This window comes from Mya arenaria, chromosome 10, assembly GCF_026914265.1.
Source record: "Mya arenaria isolate MELC-2E11 chromosome 10, ASM2691426v1".
Classification (NCBI taxonomy): Eukaryota; Metazoa; Mollusca; class Bivalvia; order Myida; family Myidae; genus Mya; species Mya arenaria.
Genome location: NC_069131.1, coordinates 68,840,504 through 68,864,568, shown reverse-complemented (window position 1 = coordinate 68,864,568; position 24,065 = coordinate 68,840,504). Strand labels below are relative to the sequence as shown.

Here is a 24,065-nt window from a genome sequence, read left to right as displayed (position 1 = left end):
TTGTAAAGATTTGATAGAGTCTATGTTCATGTAAAAGATGAAGAAATTCTTTCAGAACTGGTCAAGCAATCTAGATGGTATATTTAATCTTTATCTATGTATTTTTTTATTACCAGTAACAGTGTTGCTTTTATGATCTAATAATCGGACTGTTATACTTTAGCCGTTCCAAAAAAGAAAAGAAAAATACCCGATGTTTTTGGGGGTTTTTCAAATGAGCACACGTCTTCGATGGCTTAACAGAAGTATACTTATTCCGATTTTGACAGCCATTCAGAACAAGTTTAAAATGCCTCACTCGGGTTTCCCAATATGAGGTGTATTCATCTGGAGTAAGAATAGTCTGTTATATAAACCCGAAGAGAATCAAATGAAGTTGATAATATTGTAGTGCTTAGGGACATTTAAAAGGTTTCGTGCTGTAAGTTTATTAAGAATTATATACTATTTAACCGCATTGTACACAAGTACCAATATACGTTTTTCATTTCAGCTATTGAATGATTATTATTAATTCAAAGAACCTGCCGTTCTGCTCATATTTCTCTCATTTAAAGACCAAATCGATATAGGTGGCGCCAACATTGCAATAAAACTTTCAATATTAAAACAACTGTTGTTGATTTCATTATTAAAATCATATATGATCTGTTCTAATCCAAAGGTGGCAGTATACGCCAGATATGATAAAATGTTATTAATTATGTATATAACTTTGTACAAGATAACTTCAAATCAAACTTTTTTTTTCAAAACCGACAAAAAACATAGGTTGCAGTATCAGTCAGTGATGAAGGAAATATTCGTATGAAAATAATTCTATACATAATCAGTATGTGTCCAACATCGTTTTAGCACGTGCTAATAAAACAAATCAGCACACGTCCTTCACTTTCATTAAGTAGCTTGGATGTAAGAACACTTAACGCGATTTCGAGAAATACAACTTTGTTCACTATTTCATCGGGTTAACTATTAATTATTAACTAGTAGTTCAATAGATGAATTCAATATCTGATAAAATAGTCTAATGCCTTATACCATGCAATATTAATATAAATAAGCTTGTAAATCTACGATACAGTCAGATGTTTGATAAAACCTTACAATCCACACGATGCTTGATTGATTTAAAACAGATTTGTATAGGAAATACCAACGACATCCCTTATTCAACAACTGACCCACTATATGCTAATGAGGTGGATAAGTTGTCGAATAATGGCGCTTTGCAAAGAGTACTGAGCAGTTGCCTTTTTCCGAACACTTTTTGAGTTTTAGTCTTCATAGCTTTATAACTAGAGAAATAATGTACATTTTCAATCCTGTTTCTAAAATAAATGTGATGCAAGCCCTTTCGAATGAAAATGTATCAATGTTGTTCAGCGAAAAATCACCGACTTAAACTGACGTATGATTTTCTTATTATCTCTTTCTTCTTCAAATGAATATATTTCAGCTTTAAATAAAAATATTTTACGAAAATAACAGTGTAAGTATAATTATATTGTTTTCCTAAAAACATATTTCAGCAAATAAATTCTTAGCAACGCTGGTGCGCTTCATGGATATGCAAAATCGCGGCCGAGCGTTCATATTGCATGATCGTACAGAAAATAAGAATCAATCCTTAATAACAACTTATGTTACGTGTAGGGAATCGTGTTCGTATATCGCATTTCGTCGTTTGTAATCAGAATTACGAAGCTGAACATAATGTACGGTTCCTTTTCAAAGTGTGTGATTGTTGTTTGCTCAGTTTCCTAAAACTCAAAAAAGTGATAGAATGTGGGATTCAAGAGACAGAACTGCGTGAATATGGCTACGAAGTGGTCTAGCTCATTTTAGAATATTCATTTCCATTCCAACCTTTTCGAAAGTCCGAAGGGCTGAAATTCATTGCATGTTCGGGCGGGGTTTAATTATGTTACGAAATACGGTCTAATATGCACATTGTGGTGTATATAAAACAATTGAAACTACTGGGAGGGCCGAACAATAAAACATACTCCTGTTTAAAGTTAAATCGTTTCTCGCATAATGTCAGTACTCCTATTTAAAGATACGCCGTTTCTCGCATAATGGCAATACGCCTGTTTAATGTTACGCTGTTTCTCGCATAATGTCAGTACTCCTGTTAAAAGTTACGTTGTTTCTCGCATAATGTCAGTACTCCTGTTTAAAGTTACGTCGTTTCTCGCATAATGGCAATACGCCTGTTTAATGTTACGTTGTTTCTCGCATAATGTCAGTACTAATGTCTTAAGTTACGTCGTTTCTCGCATAATGTCAGTACACCTGTTTAAAGTTACGTCGTTTCTCGCATAATGTCAGTACGCCTGGCTTAAGTTACGTCGTTTCTTACATAATGTCAGTACTCCTGTTTAAAGTTACTTCATTTCTAACATAATGTCAGTACGTCTGTCTTAATTTACGTCGTTTCTCGCATGTCAGTACGCCTGGCTTAAGTTACGTCGTTTCTTACATAATGTCAGTACTCCTATTTAAAGTTACTTCGTTTCTCACATTATGTCAGTACACCTGTTGAAAATTACTTTGTTTCTCACTAATGTCAGTACTCTTGTCTTAAAGTTACGTTGTTTCTCGCATAATGTCAGTACACCTGTTTAAAATTGCGTCGTTTCTCACATAATGTCAGTACTCCTGTTTAAAATTACGTCGTTTCTCACATAATGTCAGTACTCCTGTTTAAAGTTACGTCGTTTCTCACATAATGTCAGTACTCTTGTCTTAAGTTACGTCGATTCTCGCATAATGTCAGTACTCTTGTCTTAAGTTACGTCGTTTCTCGCATAATGTCAGTACTCCTGTTTAAAGTTACTTTGTTTCTCACATAATTTCAGTACTCTTGTCTTAAGTTACGTCGATTCTCGCATAATGTCAGTTTGCCTGTCTTAAGTTACGTCGTTTCTCGCATAATGTCAGTACTCCTGTTTAAAGTTACGTCGTTTCTCGCATAATATCAGTACTCATGTCTTAAGTTACGTTGTTTCTCGCATAATGTCAGTACTAATGTCTTAAGTTACGTCGTTTCTCGCATAATGTCAGTACTCCTGTTTAAAGTTACGTCGTTTCTCGCATTATGTCAGTACACCTGTTTAAAGTTACGTCGATTCTCGCATAATGTCAGTACTCATGTCTTAAGTTACGTCGTTTCTCGCATAATGTCAGTACTCCTGTTTAAAGTTATGTCGTTTCTCTCAAAATTTTAGTACACCTGTTTAAAGTTACGTCGTTTCTCGCATAATATCAGGACTCGTGTCATACGTTACGTCGTTTCTCGCATAATGTCAGTATTTCTGTTTAAAGTTACTTCGTTTCTCACATAATGTCAGTACGCCTGTCTTAAGTTTTGTCGTTTCTCGCATAATGTCAGTATTCCTTTCTTAAGTTATGTCGTTTCTCGCATAATGTCAGTACGCCTGTCTTAAGTTACGTCGTTTCTCGCATAATGTCAGTACGCCTGTCTTAAGTTACGTCGTTTCTCGCATAATGTCAGTACTCTTGTCTTAAGTTACGTCGTTTCTCGCATAATGTCAGTACGCCTGTCTTAAGTTACGTCGTTTCTCGCATTATGTCAGTACTCCTGTTTAAAGTTACGTCGTTTCTCACATAATGTCAGTACGCCTGTCTTAAGTTACGTCGTTTCTCACATAATGTCAGTACTCTTGTCTTAAGTTACGTCGATTCTCGCATAATGTCAGTACTCTTGTCTTAAGTTAAGTCGTTTGTTTCTCGCATAATGTCAGTACTCCTGTTTAAAGTTACGTCGTTTCTCGCATAATTCCAGTACCTCTGTTAAAAGTTACGTCGTTTGTTTCTCGCATAATGTCAGTATTCCAGTCTTAAGTTTTGTCGTTTCTCGCATTATGCCTTTACTCTTGTTGAAAGTTACGTATTTTTTAGCATATGTCAGGAAAGTAGTACAGATAACCACAGCGGCAGTTTTTCGAGTGTACATGTATTTGATATTTTCTACGACAGTCATACATGGTAACTCAAGACAATCGTTGCATACCTTCTTGCGGATCTGTATCGTCCCCAGGCATATTTTTCAACGCGAATGAATCGAGATCATATTTAATCCACATATTATGTCATGATCATGTCAAATACATGTACACAAAATGCTAATACACTCGTACAATATTTGCCATATATCCAACGGAGTCGTTTCCCTACCGTACTAATAGTCTTGTCGCAACTAATCGTACCATATTACATAAACTCGTACATATTATCGAACACAATTTATATAAATAAATAATCATAATGTCGAATAAGTATAGAAGGAATTTCGTACTTATGTCGAAACAATTTGTGAGCTGCCGTTAAAGACGTATATCGATGGTCTTTAACATAGCAAAGATTACGCAAACAACCGTACACACATGTTTACCAATTATTTCGTAGACAACTCGTGGCTACCGTTGCGAGTTCAGTCTTGCCGTATTTCGGTAGATGGCAGGTGAAATGTTGTGACAGTGTGAAAGGGATATTACGTGTTACGTTAAAATCATATACAAATAAAGAAATGCGATCTGGCAACCTTGTTTTATTGTACGTTCTTTTCGACTGACTTATGAAGTCACTAATTAACATTACAATAACATCTACATAACCGGCACAAAATTTAAGCGGTTTGTGACATCCCGTGGAGGTCACGAAATTATAAGGCAACAACTAGTTATACAAAACTGATTATAAGATAATGTAATAATTCTTTTGTATGGTGTTCTTAATATTTACAGACCAAGATAGTTATGGGAAATACTGGAGGAGGAAGCGGGGGCGGCGATGATGGATCCATTCAACCTGTACCTTCTATTGATGAGGGCGATGGTGGAAAAATAAGAACAGGGGACAGGGATGCTAGTATGAAGTCCCTACGTGTCAGTCCTTTATTAATGGCCGTGCTTCAGGAGGCTCGGAGACAGGCGAATCTGCTGACTGTACGTGACGATGAAAGGGTCCCCTTTCTACAGCCACGGTGTTGTTATACGTAAAGATAAAAACAAACACTCAATGGGATCGTCCATAATTTATTTAAAGATGCACTGTTACTCCCAAATAAGATTTACCATGTTTAAAACAATTGTTTTAATTTACCAAGGATTAATAAATGTCAAAAACAATAGTTATTTTGAAGGATATTGCGTTTAATTTGAAAGTAATGTGCAGAAAACACGGCATTTCTCCTTATGAGACGAAAGTAGATCACAGTAAATCTTTTAGCATTCACCAAACATTTAATATTTTTGCGTTTTCTGCTATTAAGTACACGGTTATAAACTTGTAATCAGTAATTAAGATTTTCCATAAATGCATTATTTAGTAAGCAGTTGAAGGTTAATCACTCCAAATGTATGCTTTTTATACATGTGTATATATTGATTTTGAATAAGAATGTCATTTAAATATATATAAGAATATATCATGTCAAAACTACGTCGTGTTAGCCTCTCTCATTCATTCGAGACAATAAACTGGGTTGGTATTGTCTAACACGTGTCTGTGTTTTTGTACGAATGAAAAGTATATTTGGGCACGACCGCCCCTTGACCCGCCCCACTCCTTGTTATTTCACCAGTGCATTAGAGTTTCGCCTTTTGATCGACATTTAATTATCATATTAAATATTAATAGTAAAGAGTATTTTCAAACTTGTACGAGGTTCCTTGTGTAATATTTTATTCCAACCACCGAATATTTTCGGAAAGCACGCATCACCGCCATAACTGCTCAGAGTTACGGCGTTCGTTTGAAATGCCAATAGACATTCGTATATGTCTTCTCCAAAATGAGAAGAAAGTTTGAAGTTAAAACACGTCGTTTAGATATATCTTTATAATGAAAAGCATTGTAGCATTTTGTTTGAAGTGAACGCACGGGGTTTCGTGCTATGTTATTTATTGACTTGAAATACGTGTTTGAACCGAAATTTATAATGCACCAGTCAATTGTAACCACGCCACTTTGACTTTCGGTCCAGCCAAGCCCGGGCAATATCTCCGCCCTACGGGGACAAACTGCTGGCAAAACCCCCGCACCCCAGGGACCTTGATAATGCCAATTACCTGCTATATTTGGGGTAAAGACAAAACCACCGCATTCACCCGGCGCTACGTGGCAACCTGGAAGGTAAAAACACGGCCCATTTTCCCGGCTGTCCCCGGTATACTAGCGGACCTTGGGGGGGGGGGGGGGGGGGGGCAGACTTTCTGCTTATAAGTTTCTTCTGAGGAGTCTCATCGACTGATATTGTGTGGAGCGTTGCGCAAGGTATATTTTACCATACATCGATAAATTCCGCCAAAGAAAGCATACGAAATACCTCACACACGCACGCACGCATGCACGCACGCACGCACGCACGCACGCACGCACGCGCTCACGCACACGCACACGCACACACACACACACACACACACACACACACACATACTTGCAAGCACCGCCAACTGAGGACACGCAACATTTCACATCCAAATGAGGACACCATTTTGAGGATATAATTTTGAAAAATAATTACGTCAATGTGTTATACGGACATAAAGCTATCTTGGTAGAGGTTTAAATACGTTAACATTTTTTAACAAAACACCGCCAACAAGGGACATTGACACACCAAAAAAATGCGAACGAAACACCTCCAACCAAGGACATTCTGCCTCCGACCTCCAAAAGAGGACAATTTATTACCAGGCAAATTTGAAGAAAAAAACAAAGCGGTTGTTCGGGAAACGTTATACGTCAACCTGTTCGTTGTGTGATTTGACTGTTAACCCTCATTTAAGAAAAAAAAACTCGGACAACGAAGAACCCAACGGGGGTCACACCGACCTCATTGGTTCATTTGTTTAACATTCTGCATGGCGTTTTTTAACAGATTCCGTCTGTCTTTCTTACATGTTTGCTTCCTTGATCCACATATATCCCTCGATATTCTTTGTTTACGACAAATAACAACTTCTAAATCCCAGAATCTGTTCAGGATGCACATTATCAAGTATGTTCATTCTAGATGGACCTTCGATTTCGATTTCATTATTCTGTCAAAGTCGACATTGTTTCTCCGTCGTGTTTTTTTTCACTGGTCCATGGGACTCGTTTCGTGGCCGTTGGAGCGCTAGATTGCAGAGTTGGTGTCATGGACGTTGAAACACAGGCTCGCGGGCTTGGAGTCACGGTAGTTCCGGCGCTGGTTCGCGTGACGAGATACGTAGTCGTTGGAGCGCTAGGTTGCGGGGTTAGAGTAAGAGTCGTTACAGCGCTGGGTTGTTTGATGAGAGACGTGGTCATTAGAGCGCTAGGTCGCGGGAATGAAGACATGGTTGTTGAAACGCTGAGTCGTGTGATGATAGACGTGGTCGTTAGAGCGCTAGGTCGCGGGAATGAAGTCATGGTTGTTGAAACGCTGAGTCGTGTGATGATAGACGTGGTCGTTAGAGCGCTAGGTCGCGGGAATGGAGTTATGGTCGTTGAAATGCTGGGTCGTGCATTTAGAGACTTGGTCGTTGGAGCGCTAGGTCGCGGGAATGGAGTCATGGTTGTTGAAACGTTGGGTCGTGCATTTAGAGACTTGGTCGTTGGAGCGCTAGGACACGGGAATGGAGTCATGGTTGTTGAAACGCCGGGTCGTGTGATGGGAGACGTGGTCGTTAGAGCGCTAGGTTGCGAAATTGGAGTCATGGTCGTTGAAACACTGGATCGTGTAATGAGAGACGTGGTCGTTGGAGCGCTAGGACGTGGGAATGGAGTCATGGTCGTTGAAATGCTGGGTCGTGTGAAGAGAGACATTGTCTTTAAAACATAAGATCGCGGGATTGGAGTCATGGTTGTTGAAACGCCGGGTCGTGTGATGAGAGACGTGGTCGTTGGAGCGCTAGGATCAGGAAATGTAGTCATGGTCGTTGAAACGTTTGGTAGTGTGATGAGTGACGTTGTTGTTGGAGCGCTAGGTCGCGGAATTGGAGTCATGGTCGTTGAAACATAGGCTCGCGGGGTTGGAGTCATGTTCGTTCCAGCGCCTGGTCGTGTGAAGACATACTTGGTCGTTGAAGAGCTGTATCACTGATTGGGGTCGTGGTCTTTGAAGCGCTTGGTCAGACTATGCTGTCAATATACAAGAATAGCTAGCATAAATATAGCCGTGATCCATGACAACTTTATAAATATTCTTATCTATGGTTGACTTCGCCAGCATTCTACGATTTTGAATAATATATTTCCTTAACTTTTTTCTTAATTTCGAAAATAAACTTAGATTAAACAAATAGGACCATGGGATATTCATTTGAAAAACTTTGTCGCCAAAGACTGTGAAATCTACGGTCATTTTTCAAACTTGCATATTTTAAAGCATTTTGATACTGTACTTTGATAGCTGTATTGGTAGGGAATTTCTTATGCATTTTGTTTTCTTTTTCATAAGCCGAACTTCAATGAATAAAGATTTTTTTTTTCAATATATCTATAGAGTCGTATATCACCCAATAGGGCGGTGTTTTACCCTATACAGTTATTCACACTATTACCAAATAAGTTTACGGTCGGAACGCTCGAACGAAATTTAACAATGAATTAAGAAATAATTTAACATTATACAGGATCCCCGAAAGGGCCGTGTTTTCCGTATACAAATATCATAGGGCCTTACTTGGGCCGCATTTTACACTAGTTTACAATCGGAACACCCTGACCATCTCCGCCATAAAACGACGTCCGAGGTGTTCCGATTGATTACTGTAAAAGGTTGCGTTGCACGAAATTTGTGATGGTTGGCTTATACCATATTTATCGAGTACCGCGATTGATTTGTGTTTATATACGAAGTCGATACATGTGTATTTATTGCAAATATTTACACCATAATAATAACTTAAAAGGTATAAGTTTTAGGTAGGCAAACAAGCTCTGTCTCCGGTCACCTGCCTTAAAGTGACACTCTTATTCAAAATCAACTCATACCCATGTATAAGAAACATACATTTTAAGCGATAAACCTTTAACCACTTACTAAATAATACATATATGGAAAGTATAACTTACTGATAGCACGATTGTTATCGTGTATTTAATGGCTAAAAACGCAAAACTATTAAATGATTGGTGAATGCTAACAGATTTCCTGTGATTAACAATAGTCGTATCAGGTTGGAATACCGTGTTTTCTGCAACTTTCATTCAAATTTAACTCGGTATCCTTCATAAGAACCATTGTTTTGACATTTATTCATCCTTTTTGGTATTTTTAAACAATCGTATTAGTTATGGTAAATCTTACATGGGTATAAGAGTGCATCTTTAAACAAGGGTAGGTTTGACGGCAAATCTTTTTTTCAAGTTATTATTTTTATTACCAAAAGTTACCCTTTGTGACCCCAAACCATAGATTCTGTGCTTCAAAACATCAGAAATTCCAGCATTAGAATCTTTGACATTATATTAAGCCTAAAATACTTCAGTGTCCTACTTATGGTGAACCCAAGCATAAATGTATAATGAAACTATGTACAATCCTCCAGTGTATATCAGTGTCATGGCAAAGGGTTACTTTATTTAATGGAGCGATATCTTGGTAAATCATCGTCAGGGTGCATGTAATGTAAATTCATGCATATAATTATGTATGATTATTAAAATAATGCAAATTAATAACAAGTTCTCTTCATTATAATAGCAGGGTTGCAGACCCTTTAATGCTAAGAAATATCAGCCTCGACTATAGGCAGATAAATTACCCATTTTTTACTTTCAAAAATCCATTGTTCGAGTGCTCTACACTTATTCGAAAAATCATGTAATGTTTGTTCGAGGTTTTCTCAGTTTGTTCAGGCGCGTAGGAGCTGGTACCACAGGGGCCGTGGCCGCGGTCCCAATATTCTAGCTAGTAACGGCAATTGGGCCGCAAAATTTGATACATTTTTTTTTTAAATTGTATTTCAAATGAAGCTACGCGCATATAGATTAATACATGTCTGACACGATATTGAATATACAGGTCACCATGGCATGATTACTCTAATTGATTAAAATGAATGTAATGTGTGTGATTTATTAATATGTGACTGTTTGTGACTGTTTGTATTTGGTACAGAAATAGAAAATACTTGTATTAAATGTGTGCTTACAAACGTGTTCATAACATGTGTATTACTGTTTTATCATATTAGCAATTTTTTCTCAGTGAATAAATGTTACCAAACGATATTAGTTTTAGATCTAACAACTATTTGAAACGTAAAAAGGTTTAGAGAAAAAACATGAAAACAAAACCTGGACACCCGGGCGTGACACGAGCCCAACCCTTCCGCGGACCAAATGTCATTTGGAGTCCTTTGCGCCTGATGTGTTCGTTTCGAAAGATACCCCGCTTGGTATCTTCCTAACTGTAAACTTCATTTCTATTTTTGTTCCTAGATATGATCGTAAGAAGAACACATGGATTGATTTGTTCGGCCCCTATTCAACCCCCTCCCCACCACGCCCTTCCATCCTGACTCGTCAGTTAATTTCCACCATGCGGAGCCATTCATGTATCTTAGTTCTGGTCCATAAACGAAATTCAATCCACCAGTGTTAAGCAATGTTGAGGCTCTTTGCTACTTGAAATATTTTTTGTCTTCGGCGAGTAGGCTGTGGCTGTTTTCAAATGGATGGAACTTGGAAAGGGTGTTTTGATGTATTTGTGAAATGCTTTTATTATGTTGTTGTTGCTATTCATTGAATATATGATCAGACCATACTTTTTGCATTTTTGATGCATGAAAAATGCCTAATTTAGCGACGCCGACGGGTAACAATCCAGCGAATTCGTACGGTACTACAGAACAGAAATGTTGTCGGTGCGTTTATAGGTCAAGCTGGTAAAATCTTCCTCACTGTTTCTTTTCTAAAAAAATAACACCTCTGCATATTGTAACTCTTATATGGAAGTAAAACAGATAGTCATACTAACTGCCCTTAATTTCAATGGCTATTTCAGCGTGTGATAACGACTGCGTTGAAAAAACTGAATCACCCAGTGTGTTACATGGGACTAATACTGTAATGTAATGCGAACAACGTATCATCTTGTGGAACTAAAATGACTCCTTTGCACTTTAAGGATGTGACACAGATAGCTGTTTGCATATATATAAAGGATAATGTCAGCAAGTCAGTAAAGTTTTCAGAAGTATTTTATTGGTCTGATTGTAATACTGTAATAGTCAATTAACAGAAACTTCAGATGGATGGATATATTTATATAGCTGATCATTACAAGACAGGTATTAAATACGAATATATCAATACTAAGTATTTAGTATAATGTAGACAAATGGATACAAATACATGTCAAAAGAACATCGGATACATAACATGCTCGGATATGTGAAATAAGTACATAATTATCAATAGCCGGAAAGTAGATAATTTTAGCTCCAAAGAGCAGAATTCATACTTCTATTTATATGATAAAATATGTTGAAAGTCCACTTTACACAACAATCACTATTAAAGCTATTAAAGTCTAAACTTGATTGTCAGACTATTCCCTGTTAGTTAAAATAACTTACAAGGCATATCTTATTTCAACATTGAACCTTGATCTTGCCAAGGTCAACAAGAGCGCCATAAATGAGGCATAACTCAATACAAACTAAAGCCAGAGTTATGCCCCTTGATGTACACATGCATATTGTCCCTGGTAACATCTTAACCAAGTTTTATTTAAATATGAAGTGATTTAGTTACTGTCCTGGGTAAAAGGCTGCATGGTGCCCACAGCCCTGACAGGTGCCAAGGCATATCACAATACCAAGATACTTTTTTCTGAATTTTTTTCTTTTACAAAAATTAATGCATATCAAATTTCAGTAATAAACAAATCTATTCATTGGCTCTAGATACAATTCAACCAAACAAATACTTAACGTTTTGATAGCAAACAGAAGAAAGTTAATACATTTTTGTTTGACATGTTCATACATGATGATATTTCATTTGCATTTCATCAATTTATCCAACAACACGAAAAACATCACATCACTGAGAAGTGACAGAAGCATTCAATACAAAACAATACCACACACCATTATTTACCATGGAACAAAAAACAATTGAATACACTGCAGTGTAAATGACCACAAACATCATGGACAATTCTAGCAAAATCACCTCCAATTGAGGACAAGTTATTACCATATTCAATTTCAAATTTTTAATTGTTAAAAAATAAATAAAAATAGAACAATATCCAAAGAAAATGTCAATCACTGATGGTATTCAGATATAAAGCTTAAATCAAAATGCAATCTAGTCTATTCTATAATTTAAAGTATCTATTTGTTTAATTGTTTGCTTTTTGATGAGCCTATTGCAAGGCCAGTTGCCTTGTTCTAATGTACCCTTTCACCATTGTCCTTGATCGCCTGGCAAGCATTGGATACTTCTTTATAAGTTCAAGACATTTTAACTTATTTTTGGTGGAGTATTAAGCTTAAAACTGTTTTTAAGGCCATTTTCTACCACGTCTTCTTCAGCCTAGCTCCAAGGTGTTCTGACTGTGGCTGTTCGTTTTTCCTAAAACACAGAAATACAGGCTATTTAATAGACAAAAAAATCACTATATTTTCATCTATTTTGAGCACTAAAATATGAAAGTGTGTTCTTGATAGTCCTCTATAGGACAAATAACCATAAAACATATAATCCTATATTAAAACATGTTTTATCAATTGAAGTTGTCTAGGAATTAGCAACAGTGCCTCTGCAAGTCAATATATAAATATGACCTGTATTCAAGATGATGTGTTTTCACTGAAAACCTTTATATTATTTGATTTCTGAATTTGTACAATAAAATGGGCACGGTAAGCAAACTCATTTTTCTGTAGCACTGACCTGAGCAACATGTCTTACAGTGCTATATAATATACATTGTTGTCCATGTTAAACATGTTTGACTTCAGGATTTTATTTGATATGTAGAAATTCAATTCAAGGCCTTTCTGTTAAATACAATTAGATATTTTCACTGTAACTTTTTACACTGATCAGTAACATGACACACATTCTGGCTAATTTAAACACTGAATAGGTTTTTTTTAAAATTACAAGTATGGTTGTTACACAAAATTAATTGTACACTAAGGAAGACAACAGAAAAGCCTGATCACAAAAGTGCACTTACTCCTTTACAGAAACAACACTTTTTTAAATAAAATTTGCTTCCAGAATAGAAATTTCTAATTGTTACAAATTTCAATATGATTCTTACATGGTTTGTGCCAATCCCAGCATTAACGACTGCTATTGAGTTGACCTATGGAGACAAAAACATATTATATACGCAAATAGGTCTGCTATCTTTCTTAACGCTAACAATTAATGCTATTTATAATAATGAAACAGGTGTCTCTCGACAAGTGTTATTTGAATAAAATTGATGTACATTAACAAAACATCTTTCTGAGGACTTTTCTAAAAATATCACCTCCAATGGAGGCCAGTTACTTTTATTAGACACCATGCCTGTATTGAGATCTCAGGTATTTCAAATTTCCTTGATGCCTATTATTTAAAATGCAGTACTGGTTATGAAATATTGAAGGTGTAGTGTTTTTAATAAAAATAATTTATCTCAAACACACACACACCAACCTCGATTTAGGGAGACAATTTATCTCTACACAACTAGGCTAAAAGAGACATGTTGCAACAAAATGACATAGTATTTTGTCTTTTGAACCTCTGGTATTTTGATTTTGTTCTGTGGTAAGCATAATACTGAAAAAAAGTATTCAGCTTTACTGATTGTAAGCACATACAGGTACATATATTAAACATTTCGGTTAATGATAATGCTATTTACATACAATGATGTACAACCAAGATTGTGAAATGACCTTCAACCTATGACTAGAATGATGTCAAACTGATTTTAATATCGCTGGTGGTTTGAATTTCTTATTTGTTAAGCAAATTTCTACATGTAGTCATCACCTCAAAAGACAATGAATTTGGTCGAACACCCATTGATGTCCAAATGAAGACACTTCATTCCAATCACTTTGAACCCATTATGAAAACTACATTCCAAGACTAATTCTTTTACAACAAGGGCAAATCTATACATGAAAACATCAAATATCAGGCACCCGTTCATCTTATATTATAAAAACGATAAGTGTACCTATTTCAGTCCCTGGTTGATCAACGGAGGCATCAACATTATCAACATCCACATCATCAGCATCCACATCATCAGTATCAACAGTATTCACATCATGACACTGTCAACAAGGGCAAATCTATACATGAAAACATCAAATATCAGGCACCCGTTCATCTTATATTATAAAAACGATAAGTGTACCTATTTCAGTCCCTGGTTGATCAACGGAGGCATCAACATTATCAACATCCACATCATCAGCATCCACATCATCAGTATCAACAGTATTCACATCATGACACTGTCCAGCTGCAATACAAAAACATCACATCACTGAAAAGTGACAAAAGCATCAAAAACAGAACAAGATTATACATTATGGTATTTACCATGGAAGAAAAACTACTGAAAACAGTGCAGTGTGAATGACCTCCAACTGAGGACAATTCTAGCACAAACACCTCCAATTGAGGACAAGTTATTACCCTTGAACAACATATAATACTATTTCATAAATATCTCTTGTTTCAAATATCATCCTACTCTAGGCACTTCAAACAATTTAGTCTTTAAGACAGGAGGCACGTTTAAAGAAAGTATTTTAAAGAAAACCCACTGACAACCAATATAAAAAAAACTTCTGCAACTTCTAGTTAAGAAACAAGAGCTGTTATAAGACAGCGCGCTTGACTACGCCGCTTTGACTTAGAAGTGAAAACAATAACAATGTTATATGTGCCTGTCAAACACAATAAAACAATCAAATTAAAAAAGTGAACAAGAAGCGGGATGTGACAAAACCAGGTTTTTAATGATTGGCAGAAGAGATTCAGTTTCAACTGCTTTCTTCTATCTTTAGTAGCAGTGACATTGATGCCATGGGCCCCAAACACAATCCCATGGAAGTCCTCCATAAACTATTCCTACATATTAAGTTTGGTCAAAGTATGTCAACCATAACTGAAACAGTAATCTATTTTTAGTAACAGTGACTTTGACCCAAGAGAGCCGAAAGGCAATCCGTGAAAGCTCTGCAATTGTCCTATATTCCAATTTTGGTCACACTATGTCAACCCTTACTTGAGATATTCAGTAACGGTACTTAGCATATTTCTATTTTTAGTAGCAGTGACCTAGATTCCATGGGCCCCAAACACAATCCAATGGAAGTCCTCCATAAACTCTTCCTACATATTAAGTTTGGTCAAAGTATGTCAACCATAACTAAAACAGTAATCTATTTTAAGTTACAGTGACTTTGACCCAAGGGGGCCGAAAGGCAATCCATGAAAGCTCTGCATAAACTTGTCCTATATACCAAGTTTGGTCACACTATGTCATCCCTTACTTGAGATATTCAGTACTAAGCATATTTTTATTTTTAGTAGCAGTGACCTTGATTCGAATGGCCCCAAACACAATCCCATGGAAGTCCTCTATAAACTCTTCCTACATATTAAGTTGGGTCAAAGTATGTCGACCATAACTGTTACTACATTTTCCTGTGCTACAGAAGTTCATTACTTGTATTTGGATTGGTTTTTCTTACTGCTTAAAGACCGACTGAATTAGTTTCAGTAAGTTATCTGTCCTCTGACGATACCTTCACCATTTTTACTTTCCTGGGCTCTGTTAAGGTAGTGCGTGGATTCCCTGTGGGCCACTCACATTTTTTCATATAGGTTTTCCAATTTAAAAACTTGATTATTGTACCTGAGATGTTAAATTTCTCTGATTTTTGATAGTTAGAAATAAATTACTTGGAGTTTATTTTTTATACTGTGTTTGTCAATTTTTGACACTCGACAGAATTGTTTCAAACTTACAGCCTAAAGTTGCATTATGGCTTGCCTGAGCAGCTAGGTATATCTAAGGCATTTATTAGTTTCATAGTTATTTTGGTTTTTACAGTGTTATTTCCATTTGAATTTAATTAATGAACTTGAATTCTTGAATAGATTGTATAGAAAAATGCAAACATCTCAGTTGTTCTTCACACCCAACCTCCCTGCTTTTGCCCTGTGTCGAACCTGAGGGTTCTTGTATGTGCGGCTTACTACCACTTGTTGAGGTTCGGTTACACAGTAATCTATTTTTAGTAACAGTGACATTGACCCTAGGGGGGCGAAGTCAATCCATGAAAGCTCTGCATAAACTTGTCCTATATACCAAGTTTGGTCACACTATGTCAACCTTTACATGAGTTATTCAGTATGAGCATATTTCTATTTTTAGCCAGAGTGACATTGACCTAGACCATAACTCTAGGGGCCCAAAACACAATCTCAGAAAAGGTCTCTATAAACTCTTCATATATACCAAGTTTGGTCTATTTATTTCAAACCTAGCTAAAATTATTCCATTCATAAGGTGACTTTGACGCTGCCTTCCACCAGCCGCCTGAACAATGACCAAGTCTACATACAAATAACTGGTTTTCCCTTTATGAAAATGTGGTTAAGAATATATATAAAAATGTGCCTTTCAAAGGATATAAAAAGAAAAATTGAAAACAAAAGTCATTCCCATAATTTGTATTAAGGGTTAAAATGGAGTTATGTTCCTTGTTCTAAGATGGTCGTCAATAATTATGCAAAGTATTAAGGGCATTGAATGAAGGGTATAGACTTTTTTTAATAAATCCCAACTTGCCCTACAACTTTAACCTGCCCTTTAACTTTAACCTGCCCTAAAACTTTAACCTAAGTCAATTAGGGGCCATAACTTGTATTAAGGATAATATGGAGTTATGTAACCTCATTGTGTGATGATCCTAAACAATTGTGTGAAGTATTAAGTCAATTCAATTTAACCTGCCCTAAAAGTTTAACCCAAGTCAATCAGGGGCCATAACTTGTATTAAGGATAATATGGAGTTATGTAACCTCAAAGGAGTGATGGTCCTGAACAACTGTGTGAAGTATTAAGTCAATTGAACAAAGGGTATAGAAGTTATTAATAAATATCCCAACCTGTCCTAAATCTTTAACCGAAGTTCAATAGTCAATCAGGGGTCATAATTTGTAAAAAGGATGATATGGAGTTATCTAACCTCATTGTGTGATGGTCATGAACAACTATGTTAAGTATTAAGTTAATTGAATGAATGTGTTGGACTTCTAAGTGAAAATCCCAACTTGCCCTAAATTGCAATTTCTAACCGGACGCTGACGCTGGGCTGAGTAGTATAGCCCTCCTAATTCTTCGAATAATCGAGCTAAAAACTATATTCCAAGGCTTATCATAAAACTTTTTTTTTGCAATTTTGCTCAAATATCAGGCACAAATTCATCTCATATTATAAGAAAGATAAGTGTACCTATTTCAGTCACTGGTTGATCAACGGAGGCATCCACATCATCAGCATCCACATCATCAGCATCCACATCATCAGTATTCACATCATGGCACTGTCCAGCTGCAATACAAAAACAACACATCACTGAAAAGTGACAGAAGCATCAAAAATAAAACAAGACTATACGTTATGGTATTTACCATGGAAGAAAAACTACTGAATACAGTGCAGTGTGAATGACCTCCAACTGAGGACAATTCTAGCACAAACACCTCCAATTGAGGACAAATTAATACCTTTGAACAACACATAAAATTATTTCGTATAAGTCTCTAGTATCTAATTCCTTTAACTCTAGGCACTTCAAACAGTTCTGTCTCATAAGATAGGAGGGACCTCTACTGAAAGTATTTGATAGAACCCCCACTGAAGGCCAATATCAAAACACTGCAACTTCTAGTTAAGAAAAAAACTATATTCCTCTAGGCTTATACTAGAACAAAAAATAATTGCAATTTTACTCCAATAACAGGCACCCATTCATCTTATATTATAAGAAAGATTAAAGTACCTATTTCAGTCCGGAGGCATCCACATTATCATCACCCACATCATCAGCATCCACATCATCAGTATCAACAGTATTCACATCATGGCACTGTCCAGCTGCAATACATAAACATCACATCACTGAAAAGTGACAAAAGCATCAAAAACAGAACAAGATTATACATTATGGTATTTACCATGGAAGAAAAACTACTGATTACAGTGCAGTGTGAATGACCTCCAACTGAGGACAATTCTAGCACAAACACCTCCAATTGAGGACAAGTTATTACCCTTGGACAACACATAAAACTATTTCATAAATATCTCTAGCATTTAATTCCTTTTATGCTACGAACTTCAAAGTCAGTTCTGTTTCATAAAACTGGAGACACCTCTACTTAAAGTGTTTTATAGCAAACCCACTGACGACCAATATTTAACACTTTGCAACTGTTAGACCTTTAAGACAAAAACTAAATTTCAAGGCTTATAATGGAACAAAATTAAATTGCAATTTTACTTAAATATCAGGCAACCATTCATCTCATATAAGTAGAAAGGTAAGTGAAAAAGCGTACCTCTATTAGTCCCTGGTTGATCATCCGGGGCATCTACATTATAAATATCCACATTATCAGCATTATATCATCAGTATGAACAGTATCCACATCATCAGTATGAACAGTATCCACATCATGGCACTGTCCAGCTGCAATACAAATAATCACATCACTGAAAAGTGACAGAAGCACCAAAAATAGAACAAGATTATACATTATGGTATTTACCATAGAAGAAAAACTACTGAATACAGTGCAGTGTAAATGACTTCCAACTGAGGACAATTCTAGCACAAACACCTCCAATTGAGGACAAATTAATACCTTTGAACAACACATAAAATTATTTTGTATAAGTCTCTTGTATCTAATTCCTTTAACTCTAGGCACTTCAAACAGTTCTGTCTCATAAGATAGGAGGGACCTCTACTGAAAGTATTTGATAGAAACCCCACTGAAGACCAATATCAAAACACTGCAACTTCTAGTTAAGAAAAAAACTATATTCCTCTAGGCTTATACTAGAACAAAAAATAATTGAAATTTTACTTCAATAACAGGCACCCATTCATCTTATATTATAAGAAAGATTAAAGTACCTATTTCAGTCCGGAGGCATCCACATTATCATCACCCACATCATCAGCATCCACAGCATCAGTATCAACAGTATCCACATCATGGCACTGTCCAGCTGCAATACATAAACATCACATCACTGAAAAGTGACAAAAGCATCAAAAACAGAACAAGATTATACATTATGGTATTTACCATAGAAGAAAAACTACTGAATGCAGTGCAGTGTAAATGACTTCCAACTGAGGACAATTCTAGCACAAACACCTCCAATTGAGGACAAATTAATACCTTTGAATAACACATAAAACTATTTCGTATAAGTCTCTAGTATCTAATTCCTTTAACTCTAGGCACTTCAAACAGTTTTGTCTCATAAGATAGGAGCGACCTCTACTGAAAGTATTTGATAGAAACCCCACTGAAGACCAATATCAAAACACTGCAACTTCTAGTTAAGAAAAAAAACTATATTCCTCTAGGCTTATACTAGAACAAAAAATAATTGCAATTTTACTCCAATAACAGGCACCCATTCATCTTATATTATAAGAAAGATTAAAGTACCTATTTCAGTCCGGAGGCATCCACATTATCATCATCCACATCATCAGCATCCACATCATCAGTATCAACAGTATTCACATCATGACACTGTCCAGCTGCAATACAAAAACATCACATCACTGAAAAGTGACAAAAGCATCAAAAACAGAACAAGATTATACATTATGGTATTTACCATGGAAGAAAAACTACTGAATACAGTGCAGTGTGAATGACCTCCAACTGAGGGCAATTCTAGCACAAACACCTCCAATTGAGGACAAGTTATTACCCTTGAACAACACATATAAAACTAGTTCTTAAATATCTCTGGTATAAAATTTCATTTAAGCTAGGCACTTCAACCAGTTTTGTCTCATAAAACTTGAGGCACGTTTACTGGAAGTTCTTTATAGCACACCCGCTGACAACCAATATTATAACACTTTGCAACTCCTAGCATATTTCAAGCGTATCATAGACAACAAAAATCTTCAATCACTTATGCTTTCTCAAACCAGAGGACAATTCAATACAATTTAACAGAGCAACCTTGGAGTTTACCAATTGCACTGACGGCAAATAAAAACTTTCTAGTAATTTAAATTGTAAACAAAACATGTACGTTATACCAAAGAATTACTCTTTATTTAAAATAAAGGTTGGGGCATGAATGTGAACAAGCATGCAAAGTTTCAAAGCCAGATGTCAATGGACTTTGAAAATATTTGAGGTGGTACGTAAACTTTAACGTAAATTCTAAGAAGAAAAAGGGGCATAATTTTCTTAAAATGCTTGATAAAGTTACCTCTTCCTGTGTACAGGTTGGGGGAATGGTGGTGAACAAGCGTGCAAAGTTTCGAAGCCATATGTCAATGGACTTTGAAAATATTTGAGGTGGTACACAAACTTTAATATAAGTGGTTACGCCGACGCTGCTACCGACGCTCGGGTGACTAGGATATCTCTCCTTATTCTTTGAATAGTCAAGCTAAAAAATCATTGGTTAACACCTTATGCTGGAGCCTGAACTATAACTTTCTGCCAACAAAGTTATGTCCTGTTATACATGTAAAATAGGTGAGTATGTATTTTCCCCAATTCTGCGACAATATTTTCCTTTAGATTGTCCTATTTATGAAAAAAACATTTGATAGAAATCAGGTAAGAATTGGCCAAGAAAAAAACTTTGTCTGCAATAACATAATTAATTATGCCTCCACTAGAATATGTGAATGCAACTGTTTATATGGCACATCATCACTTACATTCATTTCTACTTTGATAATAATTATATTTTGCATTTTTTTTTTTGATTATGCTTCCTTGTTTTAAATAGTATTCTATTTTACAATCAATTATTGGTTACAATCAATTGATTAGATATTGGCTGTAATTGGAAAGCTGTTGCTATTTATATACTGTTTAACTGTTATATATAACAGTAAGTCACTCTAAGCTGAATTTTATGTATTTTATCGGATATACATGGTAAAGACTGATTTAGACTCTTAGATTGTTTTTTTAAAAGAAATAAAAAATATACATTATATCATATCTTGCTTTCAACCGGCTATTGGTAACATTCAATCGTATTTGGAGTTTTTTATAAAGATGAAATTAAACAAAATGTACGCCGTTAAATATGATATTGTTTTGGACTTCTGCTACATAAACAATAAATCTGACTGCAAAACAACCATGTATCTTAAAGATAAGTGTTTAACATCACATCAGTTCACATACAACTTCTGAGCATAAGCGACAGTAAATTTTGGACATATAGATCTATATTATTTTTGATTTTGATTGTTTTAATTCCTAATGACCACACTTGACTTAAACATTAACATTAGAAAGTTAAGGTTACTCACTGTACCCTAAACAGAATAATTTTGCATTCACAGTCACCTTAACATAAAAAAAAATCGGGTCAGGATTCTTTGTCGGTAGGGTTTGGTTGTCTTGAAAACCTATTCAAATCATATTGTAGTTTATTTTTCAGAGGGCTACACGTTTGCTAAGGCCAAATAAAAAAATAGGTCTGTTTCAGGTTACCCGACCGGCCCCTTTTTTTCCCGCCGACCCTAACCTATTTTTCCCTGAAAAAAATGTGATTTGGGTACGAAATGCATTTGTTATGAAATGTATGTACGTAAAGTTGACAATATTAGAGTTGGATTTCTGAATGTATTTACCGTACTTCACCTTAGAGTTTGGACACCTTAAAATAAGTAATTTTTCGCTCTACGAATTTATAGAAAATAACCATTTTTACATTTTATTTACATGTATGGTAAACCTGCCTTTTTTCTTCATGTCTGCATTTTACCACTTATTAATTTATCCGTAGTTATCAATGGTTATTACGCCTATAAGTCACTGTAGCTCCTTCATCAAGATGATTAAAATCCCATTCAACACCATTTTATACATGCATTGAAATGAATAAACACCTTTTATCGGCTTCAGATCAAACAGTCACATTGTGTGACGTCACATAACTCAGTTATACCCACGAGGATCTCATGGAGAGCATGGATATTGTTATGCAGGATTAATGTGTCTGGTGTTTTTTTTATTGTAACTTAAGTATTGCATTTATAACTTTAATTCATCACATTTAATAGTTACCTGTATCATTGAATGTGTTGACTTTATTGTTTATATGCCAAGAAATCCTATCCAATTTTCGATTAAGAAGGAAACCCCTGTATGCCAGCATATACCTGGATTTTAGCAGCATATGCATTATGTTCCATTCAGTGGTTTTGTGCTAAGGGTTAAAGGGCTGGCTTGGTTCTCCATGAAATTTTTATCAGTTATCTGCTGTTACAGCTAATTCATTTCATTTAATGGCCATTACGACCAGCATGAAATTCAGGGGAGCAATAATTTTGGTCATTTTTCGTAAAAATCTTTCTATAGTGCATGGTTCTTAGATTTAACGCTTCATCTCATTTTGTTTATTACGACACTTGTCAAAAATAAAAATTCAATAATAGTTTATTATTAAGTATTGACATGATTTTCTTAACTATAAAAGTAGAATTATTTATTAACTAAGCTTAGCATTACATCTTTGATATTGTTTATGAACAATCTCCTTGATAACAATATTTAACTATCTAAACCACACTCTTGTTATTATGTTTAATTATGTTTAAAGATTGAAAACATCAAGTACAAATGTACTAACTACATTTCTTAGTTCCCCGACAGCTAAATATTTTCCTCACGCCGGCCAAATCCTAATAGCCTCTTATAGAACAATACCGTAATCAAGTCGTTTAATTTAAAAACTTGAGTACGGTATTGTTCTATAAGAGGCTCTTAGGATTTGGCCGGCGTGAGGATGTTTTTTTTTTAAACAAATAGAATCACAAACCCCAGTCACTTATCAACTTCCGGCTCAAAATGTTATGACTCATGTATATATAATAAAATGATACCGGGGAGTTGTTTATCTGTGGATGTCGAAAATCTGCTTATAGGGGCTATACTCCGTATGATAAAATAGCTAAAAAAAAAAAAAATTCGAAAACTGACATAAACTTGGCATCGATGTGTACAATGCATTGAAACTTACTAACTGAAGAACCCGGTCTCCGACACAGTCTTTTTTACATTTTGGTACTTTTTTTACAATTATGATAAAGCGTAACACAGTCCATTAGATAATTGTCCTGAGATTCGTTACAGAAGAAAACTTTTTTGGTGCGAATCTGGTGTACAGTCCCTTTAAGGGTTCATTGTACTTTGCGCTCATTATAAATAGATAAATGAAGGGTCTTCACATTGATACAAAAAGCTTAGTTCCTTCATTCACAGCAACATATAGTTGATTAACGCAAGATTAGCAGCATCAGTAGAAGTTATATGATAGTTAGTAGAAGGAATAGTAGTAGCTGTTGTTGTAGAAGTGGCAACAACAACAACAACAATTCAGCAGGAGCGGCAGTAGTTTTAGAGGTATCATCATCATCATCATCATCATCATCATCATCATCATCATCATCATCATCATCATCATCATCGGTGGTGGTGGGGGTGGTGTTTGTGGTGGTGCTGACGGTGGCGTTGTGGCGGTGGTGTTGACATTGGCAATAGCAGAAGCAGTAGTGGTAGTATCAACAACAATAGCTGCAGCATTACCACCTGTATTACTAAGACCTAAGAGCACACGTATTAAATGACCAACATAGTCGGTTCTGTTCGGTGGGGTTAAATACCTATTTACAGTAACGATCGTCAATATTTTACAGAAAAGGAGTCACTCAAGGACAGCGACCATTGTCGTGAGTTTATGTCGGTCAAAATATGTTCTTTCACAGGTCACGGTATGAAG

At 35.8% G+C, this 24,065-nt stretch overlaps 4 long non-coding RNA genes across 5 annotated transcripts in view; 1 reads left to right on the top strand and 3 right to left on the bottom strand.

The window, feature by feature from the left end:
* LOC128205856 (uncharacterized) overlaps nucleotides 1-14,305 on the bottom strand; it is a 191,061-nt gene extending 176,756 nt beyond the window's left edge. The window contains exon 1 of the long non-coding RNA XR_008256342.1: nucleotides 14,201-14,305. This is a non-coding gene — a long non-coding RNA (uncharacterized LOC128205856). The remainder of the gene's footprint in view (nucleotides 1-14,200) is intronic.
* Nucleotides 284-5,469, top strand: LOC128205853 (uncharacterized). Its single transcript, XR_008256339.1, has 2 exons — nucleotides 284-421; nucleotides 4,773-5,469. It is a non-coding gene; the product is annotated as an uncharacterized LOC128205853 (long non-coding RNA).
* On the bottom strand, nucleotides 12,212-13,317 carry LOC128205858 (uncharacterized). Its single transcript, XR_008256346.1, has 2 exons — nucleotides 13,286-13,317; nucleotides 12,212-12,588 (listed from the first exon to the last, which is right to left on the bottom strand). It is a non-coding gene; the product is annotated as an uncharacterized LOC128205858 (long non-coding RNA).
* Nucleotides 14,306-14,317: 12 nt separating the features above from the next.
* LOC128205857 (uncharacterized) lies at nucleotides 14,318-19,822 on the bottom strand. Of its 2 annotated transcripts, none has more exons than XR_008256345.1 (4): nucleotides 19,739-19,822; nucleotides 18,052-18,146; nucleotides 17,502-17,600; nucleotides 14,318-14,491 (listed from the first exon to the last, which is right to left on the bottom strand). It is a non-coding gene; the product is annotated as an uncharacterized LOC128205857 (long non-coding RNA). The 2 variants fall into 2 exon arrangements; XR_008256344.1 differs by lacking the exon at nucleotides 19,739-19,822 and adding an exon at nucleotides 18,611-18,722.
* Between the last annotated feature and the right edge of the window lie 4,243 nt (nucleotides 19,823-24,065).